The following is a 19,764-nucleotide window of genomic DNA, read 5'->3' as shown; positions in this document are numbered from 1 at the left end:
TGGCAGAGCCGGCAGAAGATGACCGATCCGGTGCAGATCATGCCGAACGAGTAAGAGAGGCAACTCAACCCGAGGCTGAAGAGGAAGTGTATGGGATACACACCTTCACCACCAAAAGCCTTCCGATAATGTTGAAAGTCAAATTAAATGGCATTCCAGTTTCCATGAAATTGGACACGGGGGCGAGTCAGTCAATTATGAGCTTTTGCGAAACTGTGGGGCAACAAGGCACAAAGGCCAAAACTAAGCCCAATTTATACAAAGCTGCACACTTACACCAAAGAGCTCACACCAATCATTGGCAGTGCGGCAGTGAATGTATTGTACGATGGAGCTGTACATGATTTATCACTGTGGATTGTACCCGGCGATGGCCCAATGCTGTTCGGCAGAAGCTAGCTAGGAAAGATTCGATGGAACTGGGACAACATCAAAGCACTGTCTACGGTGGATGACGACCCAAGTGCTAAACAAATTTCCGTCGCTATTTGAGCCAGGCATCGGCAACTGCACAAGCGCCAAAGTGCAGATCCATCTAGTCCCTGATGCACGGCCCGTTCATCACAAGGCCCGAACGGTTCCATATATGATACGGGAGAAAATCGAGATCGAGCTGGACAGACTTCAACGAGAGGGAATTATATCACCAGTTGAGTTCAACGAGTGGGCAAGTAGGATTGTTCCGGTGTTGAAGAGCGATGGCACGGTCAGAATCTGCGGAGACTACAAGGTAACGATCAACCGAATCTCGTTGCAGGACAAATACCCACTACCCAAAGCGGATGACCTGTTCGCAACGTTAGCAGGGGGGAAGTCGTTCACCAAGCTGGATCTAACCTCTGCTTACATGACACAGGAGCTGGCTGAATCTTTGAAAAGACAGACGTGCATCAACACGCACAAAGGACTGTTTATATACCACAGGTGCCCTTTTGGGATTCGCTCGGCTGCTGCCATCTTCCAGAGGAACATGGAGAATCTGCTGAAATCGGTTCCGCGCACCGTTGTGTTCCAAGACGACATCCTGATCACCGGTCGTGACACCACCGAACATCTGCACAACCTGGAAGAGGTTCTAAAACGACTAGACAGAGTGGGACTCAGGCTGAAACGCTCCAAGTGTGTTTTCCTGGCGCCAGAGGTCGAATTTTTGGGGAGAAAGATTGCGGCGGACGGCATCAGACCCACGGACTCTAAGACGGAGGCCATAAAGAATGCACCCAGACCACAGAATGTGACGGAGCTGCGTTCGTTCCTGGGACTCCTCAACTATTTTGGTAACTTTCTACCCGGGTTGAGCACTTTGCTGGAACCTTTGCATTTATTGCTACGTAAGGGTGACGACCGGGTTTGGGGTAAATCTCAAGAGACAGTCTTCGATAAAGGCAGAAGCCTGCTTGGTTCTAACAAGTTACTTGTATTGTATGACCCGTGTAAACATTTGGCACTAGCTTGTGATGCATCTTCGTACAGGGTCAGTTGTGTGTTACAGCAAGCCAATGTGTCAGGCAAACTTCAACCAGTTGCAGAAGTCTAGAAGTCTATCTATGGCTGAAAGAGCCTAATGTATGGTTGAGAAAGAAGCATTAGCATGCGCAAATGGGGTTAAGAAAATGCACCAATACCTATTTGGACTCCGGTTCGAGTTCGAAACCGACCACTTCACTGTTCTCAGAAAGCAAAGGTATTAACACCAATGCTTCGTCCCACAGCCGAAGATGGCCACTAACATTATCGGCGTATGATTATGTAATCCGCCACAGACCAGGCACTGAGAACTGTGTGGATGCCCTCAGTCAGCTACCATTGCCCACCACCGGGGTGGAAATGGCGCAACCCGCAGACTTGCTCCTTGTAATGGATGTTTTTGAGAGCGAGGGGTCACCTGTCACGGCTCACCAGATCAGGACCTGGACCAGACAGGACCCGGTGCTATCACTAGTAAAAAACTGCGTCCTTAATGGGAGCAGGTTCCTGGGGAAATGCAAGACGAAATTAAGCCATTTTACCAAAGCAAGGATGAAATGTCCATCCAATCGGATTGTCTCCTATGGGGGAATCGCGTGGTTTTGTCAAAAAAAGGCAGGGAACGTTTATACTCGACCTACACAGTACCCACCCAGGCATAGTCATGATGAAGGCTATCGCCAGGTCGCACGTTTGGTGGCCTGGCATTGACTCGGAATTGGAGTCATGCGTACACCAATGTAACACTTGCTCACAGTTGAGCAATGCACCAAAGGAGGCCCCACTGAGTCTGTGGTCATGGCCCACCAAACCGTGGTCCAGGGTCCTAGTAGACTTTGCTGTCCCCTTTCTAGGAAAGATGTTCCTAGTAGCAGTGGATGCTTACTCTAAATGGATTTGAATGTGTAATAATGTCATCATGTACGTCCACTGCCACCATCGAAAGCCTCCGGGCCATGTTCGCCACCCATGGTTTGCCCGACGTCCTTGTTAGTGACAATGGATCATGTTTCACCAGCTCAGAATTCAACGAGTTCATGACCCGCAATGGCATCAAGCATGTCAGGTCTGCCCCGTTTAAGCCCGCATCCAATGGTCAAGCGGAACAGGCAGTCCAAACCATCAAGCAGACGGACAGTTCCCTGCAGACCCGGTTATCTCAGGTTCTGCTCAGCTACCGGACACGACCCCACTCGCTCACTGGTGTTCCCCCGGCAGAATTGCTAATGAAGAGAGCACTGAAAACGAGGCTCTCCTTAGTCCACCCGGATCTCAATGATCATGTAGAAACCCGGCGTCACCGGCATAACATGTACCACGATCGCGCGGCTGTATCACGTGACATTGAGGTTAATGACCCTGTGTTTGTTCTTAATTATGGTCATGGTCCCAAATGGGTTGCTGGCACTGTTTTAGCCAAGGAGTGGAATAGAGTGTTTGTTGTCAAACATTTGAATGGACAAACGTGCAGAAAGCACTTGGATCAGACCAAACTGCGATTCACTGACAACCAAGAACTGTTTGAAGAGGACATTACCATCATTGATCCACCCACACACACCCAACCAACAATTGACCTCGCGGTCAACCACGAGGATGAACCCACCAGGCCCGACAGTCCGATCAGACCAGCCACACCGCAGTGCAGCAATGATCCGACCAACTCACCCATGCCAGGACTTCAACTCAGGCGATCAACCCGGGAACGCAGAGCCCCGGATCGCCTCGACTTGTAAATCACTTGTATCTAAGACTTTGGGGGGGAGTGATGTTATGTATGTAAACTTTGTAATAGTGTAAGACTTGCCACCAGGAGGCGCACCTGTTGGAGACCCAAGGGTCACCTGCACACCTCATGCAAGCAAGTATAAAAGGTTGTCTGCCATGCTGCTTTGGCACTCTAGAGTTTGATTAAAGAGACTAAGGTCAGATCAGTTTGAGCTTACAGCACACAGTCTTGTGGAGTTATTCTGAACATAACAGTTACGGTACCTCAAGTGCACATCCAGGTACTTTTTAAATGCGGTGAGGGTTTCTGCCTCTACCACCTTTTCAGGCAGTGAGTTCCAGACCCCCATCACCCTCTGGGTGAAATTTAATTTCCTCATGTCCCCTCTTCACCTCTTACCAATTACTTTCAATCTATGCCCCCTGATTGTTGCCCCCTCTACTAAGGGAAATAGGTCCTTCCTAACCACTCTATCCAGGCCCCTCATAATTTTATACACCTCAATAAGGTTTCCCCTCAGCCTCCTCTGTTCCAAAGAAAACAAACCCCAGCCTATCCAATCTTTGCTCATAGCTAAAATTTTCCAGTCCTGGCAACATCCTCGTAAATCTCCCCTGCACCTTCTCCAGTGCAATCACATCTTTCCTGTAATGTGGTGACCAGAACTGCACGCAGTACTCCAGCTGTGGCCTAACTAGTGTTTTATACAGTTCAAGCATAACCTCCCTACTCTTGTATTCTATGTCTCGACTAATAAAGGCAAGCATTCCGTATGCCTTTTTTAAAACTTTATCGACCTGTCCTGCTACCTTTAAGGATCTGTGGACATATATTCCAAGATCCCTCTGTTCCTCCGCACCTCTCAGTATCCTTCCATTTATTGTGTATTCCCTTGTCTTGTTGCCCCTCCCCAAATGCATTACCTCACACTTCTCCGGATTGAATTCCATTTGCCACCTTTCTGCCCACCTGACCAGTGCATCAAGATCTTCCTGCAGTCTAACACTTTCCTCCTCACAGTCATCCACACGTCCAATTTTTTGCATCATCTGCAAATATCATGCCCCCTACATTTAAGTCTAAATCATTAATATATACCACAAAAAGCAAGGGAGCGAGTACTGAGCCCTGTGGAACCCCACTGGGAACAGCTGGAATATGAATTGTGTTATTAAATGCTGCTTTTTGATGCTTTAAGCTGGAATGGTCTTCAAACTAAATTTATCTGAGGGAGGCAGAGTCTGGACAAGTTTGCTAGTCTTTCCACAGCAGGAATGTTGCAGAATGATGCTGTTTCCACTCTCCTCAGATGCAGAGAATTATTTCAACAAGGGGTTCGTAAGAACAGAAGACATAGGAGCAGGAGTAGGCCATACGGCCCCTCGAGCCTGCTCCACCATTTAATACGATCATGGCTGATCCGATCATGGACTTAGCTCCACTTCCCGGCCCGCTCCCCATAATCTCTTAATCCCTTATCGTTCAAGAAACTGTCTATTTCTGCCTTAAATTTATTCAATGTCCCGGCTTCCACAGCTCTCTGAGGCAGCGAATTCCACAGATTTACAACCCTCTGAGAGAAGACATTTCGAAACACACCATCTGAAAATTTGGTGTCACCAGGCGTAACTGGGCCTTGCCCCAATCTCACACCCCCACCCTCTCACCGAGTGCACTCCGGACACGTCCTCCAAGACCCTGAAAATTTGAGCCATTAACATTGGACAAGCCGACCCAGACCATTACATTCAGACATTTTCAGCAGCAGCAAATATGTGCAAACACTGCCACCTGGAGGCCGTCTCCTCACTCTACAGCTTAAGCTTATTTAATCGCGCTCCTGCAAAGATTTTCAGGTTTCTGACGCCATCTCGTATAGGTGCTTCTTCTGCAATGAGGTTTACGTTTCTGGAAATAGAAATAAGGATTAGTCCTGTCCCTGCGCTTGCATTGCAAAGGAATTTCAGCAAGGTAAGTGTTACAAATGTTAAACCCCTTAAATTGCATCTGTCTCCAGATTGCACTTGGCATTTGAAAGTATGGGGAGGTTGGATTTGAATGAGGGCTGAAATTCCTCTAGTGCAGTAGTAGCTAATAGGATATAGTCAATCAGCAGCTCATTTTAGGCTCCGCCCAATATCACCCTCATGGTGTCTCTTTCAGTGCAATCGCCCTGTGAGTTTCTGCCAATCAGGTAAAGGGGGCAAAAGACTTACATTTATAAGGTGCCTTTCACAACCACCAGACGCCTCAAAGTACTTTTGGCGTGTAGTCACTGTTGTAATGTGGGAAACGCAGCAACCAATTTGTGCACAGCCAGCTCCCACAAACAGCACTGTGATAATGACCAGTTAACCTGTTTTTTGAGGAATGAATATTGGCCAGGACACCAGGATAACTCCCCTGTTCTTCTTCGAAATAGCGCCATTGGATCTTTTACGCTCACCTGAGAGAGCAGACGGGACCTCAGTTTAACGTCTCATCCAAAAGACAGCACCTCCGACAGTGCGGCACTCCCTCAGCACTGCACTGGAGTGTCAGCCTAGATTTATGTGCTCCGAGTGGGACTTGAACCCACAACCTTCAGACTCAGAGACAGGGGTGCTACCCACTGAGCCACAGCTGATGCTAGAAAGCTCATGTGACAGTTTTGTGATTCCCTTGAGCCACCCCCAATGTTTGCAGCGATAAAATGAAAACACCACCGAAGTTAGAAATCACATTTGCCTTCGTAACATGAAGCTGTTTGAAAGTGTCCGATTGTTTTACACACAAAGGCCCACAAGATGGTGAGCCTCTCTAACGTATATATCAAACATAAGCATTAAGAAGTTCAGGCAGATTTTTAAAATCATTTTTAGACATGGACAAGTTAACACGAGAGTCTTGAACCTGGAATTCAGAACGCTAATGTTTCATTTTCTTGTCACCTAATAAAAGAAAGACTTGCATTTATATAGCACCTTTCACAACCACCGGACATCTCAAAGCACTTTACAGATAATGAAGTACCTTTGGAGTGTAGTCACTGTTGTAATGTGGGAAACGCATCAGCCAACTTGCACACAGCAAGCTCCCACAAACAACAATGTGATAATGACCAAATAATCTGTTTTTGTTATGTTGATTGAGGGTTAAATATTGTCCAGGACACCAGGGATAACTCCCCTGCTCTTCTTTGAAATAGTGCCATGGGATCTTTTACATCCACCTGGGAGAGCAGACAAGGCCACAGTTTAACATTTCATCTGAAAGACAGCACCTCCAACAGTGCAGCACTCCCTCAGCACTGCACTGGGAGTGTCAGCCTAGATTTATGTACTGAAGTCCCTGGAGTGGGACTTGAACCCACAACCTTCTGACTCAGAGGCAAGAGTGCTGCCCACTGAGCCACGGCTGACATGCACAAGAGGTAAGTGAGATTAAGGTGCCGTGAGATGCAGCTCCCCAGAGAGGTTGGATGCTGCAGCTCCCATCAGCCTCCCACAGACCAGCAGCAATATAAGGCCGTCTCACAAAGGGATTCACTTCTTCGAAAGAACAAGAGTTACTTCTTTATGTGAAGCTCAATAATGCCACAGAAGAGGTGCTCTAAAATCCATTATACAATGTTTGGGGACTCACGTATAAAGGGCATTCTGGACTCAGTAGCTATGGTAATGTAATTCTAAGGAAAGAATCAAAGACATACATTTATATGGTGCCTTCCAATTCCTTGCGACGTCCCAAAGCGGTTTGCAATCAACATTCTACTTTTTGAAGCCTAGTCACTGTTGTAATGTTAGCAACGCGGCAGCCAATTTGCACACAGCAAGCTCCCACAAAGAGCAATGTGATAATGACCCGATAAGCCTCACATGGTATTTACAGCACATTCAGGCCACTCAGCAACAGGTCCATCTTGGTGTTTATTCACAGATGCAGGAACTTTTTTTTTTGTGGGTGTTGGTTGAGGGATAAATATCGGCCAGGACTAAAGGGCAAAGTAGTGCCAAATGTAACCAAATGGGAAGGTGTGAGACTCCTGGTAAAAAAACACACTCCAGTACAATGTCCCTTGATCCTGAAGCATTGGTCCATTGAAAGCAAATGGAAACATTTGGCTTCTTTGGACATGCAAAGCAGGCCTCTTGATTGGCACCCCTTCCATCACCGAAACACTCACTCCCTCCCCGACCGGCGCACCGTGGCTGCAGTGTGCACCGTCTACAAGATCTGCGATATTGAGGGCTTAAAAAAAAATGGCATCTCTGGCCGGAGTTGGGGTCGGCTGGGAGCCGGAAGTGCGCATGGAACAGTTCGGACGGCAGCATGTGCCATTAGCGCCACGCTGTTTAAAGGCGTTAAAAGGTGCGATCGGCAGAGAGGGGGGGGGGGGAGGGAAAACCAACTCCAACAGTACCCTCTTGCTGACGAAATGCTTCGAACATGACCTCGTCATAACCAGCACCTTGTTCCGTCAGAAAAACAAGTTCAAGACTTCATGGCAACACCCTCGATCGAAGCACTGGCATCTGCTCGACTACGTCATCATCCGAGCGAGGGACCGCAAGGACGTGCGCATCACCTCGCGCCATGACGAGCCGATGGCTGTTGGACGCACCGCCGGCTAATCCGTTCAGTGATGTCCATCAATGTTGCCCAAAAACAGCGGCGGCAACAGAAACAATGCCACAGGAAAATCAACGCTGGAGCACTGAGGCCCTGCTAAGAACGCGCTATCCAGCCAACGCCTCACTGCCAACCTGACGACTCCCAGTGACCCAGAGATGCAGGGTGATCACAGCGCCCGGTCTGCCCTCAAGGCCTCCATAATTGAGTCCTGTGAGGAGTCGCTCGGTCACTCGATCAGGAAACACCAAGACATGTTCGACGAGAACGACCAAGAGATCCAGGAGCGCAAGGCATTCTTGAATTGGAAATAGCAAGACAACTCGAGAGCAAGAAAGCAGATCTACAGACTTCTAGGCCAAGGTCCAACAACAAACTCGCGAAATAAAGAACAGATGGTGGGTTGAGAAAGCGCAGGAGATCCAGCAACTAGCCAACAACCACGAGGTGCGTGGATTCTTCAGTGCAGTCAAGACCACCTATGGACCAAGCACCCAAGGTCCTGGTCCATTGTGGTCGAAGAACGGAGAAGTTCTTATCAAAGACAGAGAGGCAGTATGTGCTTGCTGGAAGGAGCACTTTGAAGATCTCCTTAACCTAGATTCTGTCTTCGACACAAGTGTCCTCGACTTCATCCCACAGCATGCTACCCGCCACCATCTCAGCACAACTCCAGCCCGGCATGAGTGTGAAAAGGCCATTCGACAACTGAGGAACAACAAGGCATCAGGAACAGAGCAAATACCCACCGAAGCACCAATAGCACGAATACATGACCTCATTTCTCTTATTTGGAAGGAGGAGAGCATGCCAGGGGATCTCAGAGACTCCATAATCGTGACCATCGTCAAGAAAGGAGATAAGTCCGATTGCGGTAACTACAGAGGAGTTTCCCTGCTGTCTACCACAGGGAAAGTCATCACAAGAATCTTTCTCAACCGCCTTCTTCCTGTGGCAGAAGAGCTCCTCCCGGAGTTGCAATGCGGAATCCGCCCACTAAGTAGCACAATGGACATGATCTTCACCATGTGACAAATCCAAGAGAAATGCACCAGCCCTGTACATGGCCTTCTTTGACACTGTTAACCGTGAGGGATTATAGAGTGTACGCTTCAAATTCAGCTGTCCTCAAAAATTTGTCGCCATTCATAAGAACATAAGAATTAGGAACAGGAGTAGGCCATCTAGCCCCTCGAGCCTGCTCCGCCATTCAACAAGATCATGGCTGATCTGGCCATGGACTCAGCTCCACTTACCTGCCCGCTCCCCTTAATTCCCTTATTGGTTAAAAATCTATCTGTCTGTGATTTGAATACATTCAATGAGCTAGCCTCAACTGCTTCCTTGGGCAGAGAATTCCACAGATTCACAACCCTCTGGGAGAAGAAATTCCTTCTCAACTCGGTTTTAAATTGGCTCCCCTGTATTTTGAGGCTGTGCCCCCGAGTTCTAGTCTCCCCTACCAGTGGAAACAACCTCTCTGCCTCTATCTTGTCTATCCCTTTCATTATTTTAAATGTTTCTATAAGATCAGCCCTCATCCTTCTGAACTCCAACGAGTAAAGACCCAGTCTACTCAATCTATCATCATAAGGTAACCCCCTCATCTCCGGAATCAGCCTAGTGAATCGTCTCTGTACCCCCTCCAAGGCTAGTATATCCTTCCTTAAGTAAGGTGACCAAAACTACACGCAGTATTCCAGGTGCGGCCTCACCAATACCCTGTACAGTTGCAGCAGGACCTCCCTGCTTTTGTACTCCATCCCTCTCGTAATGAAGACCAACATTCCATCCGCCTTCTTGATTACCTGCTGCACCTGCAAACTAACTTTTTGGGATTCATGCACAAGGACCCCCAGATCCCTCTGCACCGCAGCATGTTGTAATTTCTCCCCATTCAAATAATATTCCCTTTTACTGCTTTTTTTTCTAAGGTGGATAACCTCACATTTTCCAACATTGTATTCCATCTGCCAAGTTTCATGCACAAGGACCCCCAGATCCCTCTGCACCGCAGCATGTTATAATTTCTCCCCATTCAAATAATATTCCCTTTTACTGCTTTTTTTTCTAAGGTGGATAACCTCACATTTTCCAACATTGTATTCCATCTGCCAAATCTTAGCCCATTCGCTTAACCTATCTAAATCTCTTTGTAGCCTCTCTGTGTCCTTTACACAACCCACTTTCCCACTAATCTTTGTGTCATCTGCAAATTTTGTTACACTACACTCTGTCCCCTCTTCCAGATCATCTATGTATATTGTAAACAGTTGTGGTCCCAGCACCGATCCCTGCGGCACACCACTAATCACCGATTTCCAACCCGAAAAGGACCCATTTATCCCGACTCTCTGCTTTCTGTTAGCCAGCCAATTCTCGATCCATGCTAATACATTTCCTTTGACTCCGCGTACCTTTATCTTCTGCAGTAACCTTTTGTGTGGCACCTTATCGAATGCCTTTTGGAAATCTAAATACGCCACATCCATCGGTACACCTCTATGCACCATGCTCGTTATATCCTCAAAGAATTCCAGTAAATTAGTTAAACATGATTTCCCCTTCATGAATCCATGCTGCGTCTGCTTGATTGCACTATTCCTATCTAGATGTCCCGCTATTTCTTCCTTAATGAAAGCTTCAAGCATTTTCCCCACTGCAGATGTTAAACTAACCTGCCTTTTGTCTACCCCCTTTTTTAAACAGAGGCGTTACATTAGCTGCTTTCCAATCCGATGGTACCTCCCCAGAGTCCAGAGAATTTTGGTAGATTATAACGAAATCATCTGCTATAACTTCCGCCATCTTTTAATACCCTGGGATGCATTTCATCAGGACCTGGGGACTTGTCTACCTTGAGTCCCATTAGCCTGTCCAGCACTACCTCCCTAGTGATAGTGATTGTCTCAAGGTCCTCCCTTCCCACATTCCTATGACCAGCAATTTTTGGCATGGTTTTTGTGTCTTCCATTGTGAAGACCGAAGCAAAATAATTGTTTAAGGTCTCAGCCATTTCCACATTTCCCATTATTAAATCCCCCTTCTCATCTTCTAAGGGACCAACATTTACTTTAGTCACTCTCTTCCGTTTTATATATCTGTAAAAGCTTTTACTATCTGTTTTTATGATTTGCGCAAGTTTACCTTCGTAATCTATCTTTCCTTTTTTTATTGCTTTCTTCGTCATTCTTTGCTGTCGTTTAAAATTTTCCCAATTTTCTAGTTCCCACTAACCTTGGCCACCTTATACGCATTGGTTTTTAATTTGATAATCTCCTTTATTTCCTTGGTTATCTACGGCTGGTTATCCCTTCTCTTACCGCCCTTCTTTTTCACTGGAATATATTTTTGTTGAGCACTAGGAAAGAGCTCCTCAATTGTGCCACCGTTTAGTCTGTGTTCCCAGTCTACTTTAGCTAACTCTGCCCTCATCCCACTGTAGTCCCCTTTGTTTAAGCATAGTACGCTCGTTTGAGACACTACTTCCTCACCCTCAATCCCTATTACAAATTCAACCATACTGTGATCACTCATTCCGAGAGGATCTTTTACGAGGAGATCGTTTATTATTCCTGTCGCATTACACAGGACCAGATCTAAGATAGCTTGCTCCCTTGTAGGTTCTGTAACATACTGTTCTAAGAAACAATATCGTATGCATTCTATGAATTCCTCCTCCAGGCTACCCCGTGCGATTTGATTTGACCAATCGATATGTAGGTTAAAATCCCCCATGATTACTGCCGTTCCTTTTTCACATGCCTCTATTATTCCCTTGATTATTGTCTGTCCCACCGTGAAGTTATTATTTGGGGGCCTATAAACTACGCCCACCAGTGACTTTTTCCCCTTACTATCTCTAATCTCCACCCACAATGATTCAACATTTTGTTCATTAGAGCCAATATCATCTCTCACAACTGCCCTGATATCATCCTTTATTAACAGAGCTACCCCACCTCCTTTCCCTTCTCCGCTTGCTTCACGATAACATGCAAACCGTGATCCTGACCAACGGGTCCACCACAGACCCAATTCGTGTACGAACCGGGGTGAAGGAAGGCTGTGTCATTGCACCAACGCTCCTTGCTGCAATGCTACATCTCAATGTCAGCAAGCTCCCCGCTGGAGTAGAGCTAATCTACTGGACAAACAGGAAATTGTTCAACCTCCCTCGCCTTCAGACCAGATCCAAGGTTGTCCCATCCTCTGTCATCGAATTACAAGGTGCAGAGGCGTCTGCACTCACTCGGAGGACGAACTCCAAACCATCGTCAACATGTTCAATGTAGAGTACGAGAGTATAGACCTTACACTAAATATCCGTAAAACAAACCTGCCCCCGCCACACAGTACTGCCCCCCTGAATATCAAAATTGATAATGAGGCCTTGGACAACGTGGACCATTTTCCATACCTTGGGAACCGACTGTCAACAAGGGCAGACATCGATGACGAGGTCCAACATCGCCTCCAGTGTGCCAGTGCAGCCTTTGGTCACCTGAGGAAGAGAGTGTTTGAAGACCAGAAGCTTAAAACTGGCATAAAGCTCATGGGCTACAGAGCAGTAGTGATACCTGCCCCTCATATAAACATAACATAAACATAAAAATTAAGTGCAGGAGCAGGCCATTCGGCCCTTCAAGCCTGCACCACCATTCAATAAGATCATGGCTGATCATTCAACCTCAGCACCCCTTTCCTGCATTCTCTCCATACCGCTTTGGCCGTAAGGGCCACATCTAACTCCCTTTTCAATATATCTAACAAACTGGCCTCAACAACTTTCTGAGGTAGAGAATTCCACAGGTTAACCACTCTCTGAGTGAAGAAGTTTCTCCTCATCTCGGTCCTAAATGGCTTACCCCTTATTCGTAGACTGTGACTCCTGGTTCTGGAACTCCCCAGTAACAGGAACATTCTTCCTGCCTCTAACTTGTCCAATCCAGTCAGAATGTTATATGTTTCAATGAAATCTCCTCTCATTCCTTTAAACTACAGTGGATACAAGCCCAGTTGATCCAGTTTCTCCTCGTATGTCAGTCCTGCCATCCCGGGAATCAGTCTGGTGAACCTTCGCTGTACTCCCTCAATAGCAAGAACGTCCTTCCTCAGATTAGGAGACCAAAACTGAACACAATATTCTAGGTGTGGCCTCACCAAGGCTCTGTACAACTGCAGTAAGACCTCCCTGCTCCTATACTCAAATCCCCTAGCTATGAAGGCCAACATGCCATTTGCCTTCTTCACCGCCTGCTGTACCTGCATGCCAACTTTCAATGACTGATGTACCATGACACCTAGGTCTCGTTGCACCTCCCCTTTTCCTAATCTGTCACCATTCAGATAATATTCTGTCTTCCTGCTTTTGGCACCAAAGTGGATAACCTCACATTTATCCACATTATACTGCATCTGCCATGCATTTGCCCACTCACCTAACCTGTCCAAGTCACCCTGCAGCCTCTTAGCATCCTCCTCACAGTTCACACCGCCACCCAGCTTAGTGTCATCTGCAAATTTGGAGATATTACCCTCAATTCCTTCATCTAAATCATTGATGTATATTGTAAATAGCTGGGGTCCCAGCACTGAACCCTGCGGCACCCCACTGGTCACTGCCCGCCATTCTGAAAAGGACCCGTTTATCCCTACTCTCTGCTTCCTGTCTGCCAACCAGTTTTCTATCCACATCAATACATTACCCCCAATACCATGTGCTTTAATTTTGCACAACAATCTCTTGTGTGGGACCTTGTCAAAAGCCTTTTGAAAGTCCAAATACACCACATCCACTGGTTCTCCCTTGTCCACTCTACTAGTTACATCCTCAAAAAAATATATGCTTCTCAGACATGGACTATGTACAGCAGGCACATCAAAGCGCTGGAGAAGTATCACCAACGCTGCCTCAGGAAGATCCTGCAAATCCTTTGGGAGGATAGACGCATCAACGTCAGTGTTTTCGCTCAGGCCAACATCCTCAGCATTGAAGCATTGACCACACTCGACCAGCTTCAATGGATGGGCCACATTGCCCGCATGCCCGATACGAGACTCCAAAAGCTAGCACTCTACTCGGAGCTCCAACACAGCAAGTGAGCCCCAGGCGGGCAGAGGAAACGTTTCAAGGACACCCTCAAGACCTCCTTAATAAAGTGCAACATCCCCACCGACACCTGGGAATCCCTGGTGCAAGATCGCTGAAAATGGAAGAGAATAATCCGTGAGGGTGTCGAACACTTCGAGTCTCTTCACCGAGAGCAAGCAGAGAACAAGCGCATACACGGAAGGAATGCACGACAACCCAAGCACTTCAACAAACCGGCACTTCAACCAACGTACATTCAACGACTGTCTGTCCAACCCGCGACAGAGACTGTAGCTCCCGCATTGGACTTAACAGTCATTTGAGAACTCATTTTTAACGTGGAAGTTATCCTGGACTCTGAGGGACTGCCTATGATGATGATGCTGTTGAAGGGGTGTGCCGCTGCGAGTTCTGCATTAACTTCAGCACCGCCCACTGGGCCACCAGGGAGGGCTTTGGCCGGGCGAGCGGCACGGAACCAAAGAGGGGGTGCCGGGGGGCTGCCTGTTGACGGCCCGGCCAAACCCGTGGGTGCCACTGTCGGCCACTGGCAGCTTCCTGCCAGGGAAAGCTGTCGGGAGCACCGACTGGCAGCCGATCCGTCCCCGGGGGGCAATTCCCAGGGTCGGCAGGGGGTCGGTGCGTGTCCGATTTCCGGCGCTCCCAGCCCCGGGGGGCAATTTAGGACAATCTGCCTGCCCCCGGTCGGTGAGTCCTATCTGCACCATTACCGCCTCTTAGAGATAGTAATGGACCTTAAGGAGAAGGGCAATTTCAGCCCCTCAGTGTTGATCAAACAATGCAGAGACAAGCAAGGAAAAAACCTTTGGCTGTACTCAGCCAAGGAGAGGAAAAAGACTATTTGGAAAGTGTTAAAGAAATGACAACAGTTCTCTTCAATGCTTTGACAAACTCTTGTGGGATTCCTTTTGGAGGCTGCTTTCAATAGAAACCCTTCCATTGCCTGTCAGTAAGCAACCATACTTAAATAGGGAAAGAATCTGGTGCCTATAAACTCCACTGCAATCATGCCTAAAAATGGCTTTCCTGATTGGGGAAGCGACATACACGGGCCAGAGCAGTTTAAATAACAGATATTTTACCTTACACGGGTGTGAAGAGGAAATTATTCCATGAATACTTTATCGGCGTAATGGCAGAACACACTTGTATTGTCCACACTTCCAGGGTCGGCGAAGACTTTGTTGGTCATCCTGCAGATGCTCCAGAACTCGCTGCGTTCACCAAAGAGTGGAGTTTGGGGTTGGCTGGGTGGACGGGACGGGAACTCTCTCCCTTCAAAAGGCGGTGGGCGCTGGGGTGTCTTCAAGACCGAGATCGGTAAGTTTTTGTTGGGTAAGGGTTTCGAGAGATGCGGAGCTAAGGCAGGCAATTGGAGTGGAGGGGCAGCTCAGCCACGGTCCAATGGGATGGAGGAGCAGCTCAGCCATGATCCAATGGGATGGAGGGGCAGCTCAGCCATGGCCCAATGGGATGGAGGGGCAGCTCAGCCATGATCCAATGGGATGGAGGTGTAGCTCAGCCATGATCCAATGGGATAGAGGGCTAGTTCAGCCATGGTCCAATGGGATGGAGGGGCAGCTCAGCCATGGTCCAATGGGATAGAGGGCTAGTTCAGCCATGGTACAATGGGATGGAGGTGCAGCTCAGCCATGGTCCAATGGGACAGAGGGCCAGTTCAGCCATGGTCCAATGGGATGGAGGGGCAGCTCAGCCATGATCCAATGGGATGGAGGTGCAGCTCAGTCATGGTCCAATGGGATGGAGGGGCAGCTCAGTCATGGTCCAATGCGATGGAGGGGCAGCTCAGTCATGGTCCAATGGGATGGAGGTGCATCTCAGTCATGGTCCAATGGGATGGAGAGGCAGGCTCGATAGGGTGAATGGCCTATTGCTCTTCCTATCAGATGCTCAATGTCAATAGAGAAGGTGGCTTCAATCAGGTTCCATTTGAACTGGAACTCCATTCCCATTTGATGGGCAAGTTTGACTGCTCCTTAGCTGGGTTGCTGAAGACTTCATGATAACATGAAACTCCATCTTTAGGAAATGCGAGCTGGATAAATCTCGACACACCAGAGCCTGTCTCATGTCAACCATGAGCATCTGTCTATCCCAGCTGAGGGAGACAGCACAGTGGAGCCCTAATGTTGCAAAGCATGCGGGGTAGGTTACTGCTTTGTGTCAGCCGTGGCTCAGTGGGCAGCACTCTCGTCTCTGAGTCTCAAAGGTTGTGGGTTCAAGTCCCACTCCAGGGGCTTGACCACATAAATCTAAGCTGACACTCCCAGTGCAGTGCTGAGAGAGCACTGCACTGTCAGAGGTGCCGTCTTTCAGATGAGACGTTAAACCGAGGCCTCGTCTTCCCTCTCAGGTGGACGTAAAAGATCCCACGGCACTATTTTGAAGAAGAGCAGGGGAGTTATCCCCAGTGTCCTGGGGCCAATGTCTATCACTCAATCAACATAACAAAAACAGATTATCTGGTCATTATCACATTGCTGTTTGTGGGAGCTTGCTGTGCGCAAATTGGCTGCTGCTTTTCCCACATTACAACAGTGACTACACTCCAAAGGTACTTCATTGGCTGTAAAGCGCTTTGGGACATGTGATCGGCGCTATATAAATGCAAGTCTTTCTTTCTTTACCTCCTGGCCATTAAGCATCACCTGAATGGAGCACAGAGAGGAAAATCCGGAGTGAAGGAATGTACGTCAGTAATGGGAGGGAAATCCCACGGGTCTGCGAAGAGCCTGCAATTTGTGCCGAAGTGAAAAGGAATTAGATTCCCTCCACACGTGAGATATTTACAAAACTAAAGATATTAATGCTAATTCTTCTTTTTCAACCCCTCCATGGCCTTGTCTCTCGCTGTCTCTGTAACCTTCTCCGACCCTACACCCCTCCGAGATCTCAGCATTCCTCCAATTCTGGCCTCTTGCATAGCCCCGATTTGCATCCCCCATTGGTGGCCGTGCCTTCAGCTGCCAGGGCCCCCCAGCTCTGAAATTACCTCCCTAAACCTCTCAGCCTCTCTCTCCTCCTTTAAGATGCTCCTTAAAACCTACCTCTCTGGCCAAGGTTTTGGTCATCCGTCCTAACATCTCCTTGAGTGGCTCGGTGTCAAATTTTGTTTTATGACGCTCCTGTGAAGCACCTTGGGACGTTTTACTACGTTAAAGGCGCTGTATAAATACAAGTTGTTGTTGTTGTTCGAATTCTACATGGAGGAAGAGCATCCGGGAGGGCGCTGAGCACCTCGAGTCTCGTCGCCGAGAGCATGCAGGTAATCAAGCGCAGGCAGCGGAAGGAGCGTGCGGCAAACCAATCCCACCCAACCCTTTCCCTCAACCACTGTCTGTCCCACCTGTGACAGAGACTGTAATTCCCGTATTGGACTGCTCAGCCACCTGAGAACTCACTTTCAGAGCGGAAGCAAGTCTTCCTCGATTTCAAGGGACTGCCTGTGATGACATAAGAAATTCTGTGGAAAGTAACTGGGAGTAGATTGCAATACATAATCCCAATAAGGCACAATAGGAGAGTGAGAGTAAGGCGCAGGTATATATCTCCGCTGAGAGCATCGATGAGGCAAGTCCCATCGGGCTCCCATCGATGAGGCAAGTCCCAGCAATATAAGGCCCTTCTAGCAAAGGCATGCACTTCATTCTGAGAGAAAAATATTTACTTTGTATGTGAAGCTCAATAATGTCACGAAAGATGTACTCTAAAATCCATTATACGGTGTTTGGGGACTCAGATATAAGAGCATGTAGTTCCACTGGAGATAGTAATGTTGACAAAGTAATTCTAAAGATATACAGTTACAAAGCGCCTTTCAATACCTTGGGGTGTCCTCAAGCACTTTACGATCAATGATGTACTTTTTGGCGTGTCACCACCATTGCACTGTAGGAAACGCGAGCGCCAAATTTTTCACACAGCAAGCTCCCACAACCAGCATCGTGACAATGACCAGATAATCTTACACAGTATTTACAGCACAGAAACTGGCCATTCGACCAACAGGTTCATGCCGGCGTTTATGCAGAAACATTTGTCTTAGAGATGTTGGCTGAGGGATAACAATTGGCCAGGACACCGGGGATAACCTCCCCTGCTCATGGAATCGCAGAAATTTACAGCACGGAAGGAGGCTATTTCGCCCATCGTGTCCACGCCGGCCGACCAAGAGCCACCCAGCCTAATCCCACTTTCCAGCTCTTGGTCCGGAGCCCTGTAGGTTACGCAACTTCAAGTACACATCCGGGTACTTTTTAAATGCGGTGAGGGTTTCTGCCTCTACCACCCTTTCAGGCCGTGAGTTCCAGACCCCCACCACCCTCTGGGTGAAATTTCTTTCCCTCATCTCCCCTCGAATCCTACCAATTACTTTAAATCTATGTCCCCCCGGTTACTGACCCCTCTGATGAGGGAAATAGGTCCTTCCTATCCACTCTATCTAGGCCCCTCATAATTTTATACACCGCAATTAAATCCCCCCTCAGCCTCCTCTGTTCCAAAGAAAACAAACCCAGTCTATCCAATCTTTCCTCATCGCTAAAATTCTCTAATCCTGGCAACATCCTCATAAATCTCCTCTGTACCTGCTCTAGTGCAATCGCATCTTTCCTGTAATGTGGTGACCAGAACTGCACGCGGTACTCTAGCTGTGGCCTAACTAGTGTTTTGTACAGTTCAAGTATGACCTCCCTGCTCTTGCATTCTCTGCTTGGGCTAATAAAGGCAAGTATTCCATATTTCTTTTTAACTCCTCTGCTCTTCTTCAAAATAGTGCCACGGAATCTTTTGCGTCCACCCTGAGACGGGACGTCGGTTTAACTCCCTCAGCACTGCACTGGGAGTGTCAGACTAGATTTCTATGCTCAAGTCCAGAGAACCCACATCTTCTGACTCAGAGGCGAGTGTGCTGCCCACTGAGCATGCACGGCAACAGACATCAATAGCATCTGATCGTAGACAAAATGCAGAGCTGCAAGCCAGCTTTCTCAACGCATTGCCTCGGAGCAAGTGGGCGAGTACTTGCTTGCGAATAAATTTACCAATTTAAATTGGGTATGCCATCCTGTAGCTCAATCATTGGGCCATCTCAACAACAACAACAACTGGTATTTATATAGCGCCTTTAACATAGTGAAACATCCCAAGGCGCTTCACAGGAGTATTATGAGATCAAAATTTGACACCGAGCCGCATAAGGAGAAATTAGCGTAGGTGACCAAAAGCTTGGTCAAAGAGGTAGGTTTTAGGGTGCGTCTTAAAGGAGGAAAGAGAGGCGGAGAGATTTAGGCAGGGAGTTCCAGAGCTTGGGGCCCAGGCAACAGAAGGCACGGCCACCAATGGTTGAGTGATTATAATCAGGGATGCTCAGGAGGGCAGAATTAGAGGAGTGCAGACATCTCGGGGGGTTGTGGGGGCTGGAGGAGATTACAGAGATAGGGAGGGGCGAGGCCATGGATGGATTTGAAAATAAGATGAGAATGTTAAAATCGAGGCATTGCTTAACCGGGAGCCAATATAGGTCAGCGAGCACAGGGGGTGATGGATGAACGGGACTTTGTGCGTGTTAGGACACGGGCAGCCGATTTTTGGATCACCTCTAGTTAACGTAGGATAAAATGTGGGAGGCCCGCCAGGAGTGCGTTGGAATAGTCAAGTTTAATATCTCAACCCAATATGATTCGGCTCTGCATAGAGTGGTGTACTGTGCTCCAGTGCTGCCTGTTTCACTGCAGTTCTTGTCCGAAGGGATCCGTACCATCTCTGAATAGTGTGTGCGATTAATATTCTGCAACCTAACAGGACTTACACTTTCTGGGGT

This window comes from Pristiophorus japonicus, chromosome 21 (assembly GCF_044704955.1).
Source record: "Pristiophorus japonicus isolate sPriJap1 chromosome 21, sPriJap1.hap1, whole genome shotgun sequence".
NCBI lineage: Eukaryota > Metazoa > Chordata > Chondrichthyes > Pristiophoridae > Pristiophorus > Pristiophorus japonicus.
This window is presented reverse-complemented; position numbering follows the sequence as displayed.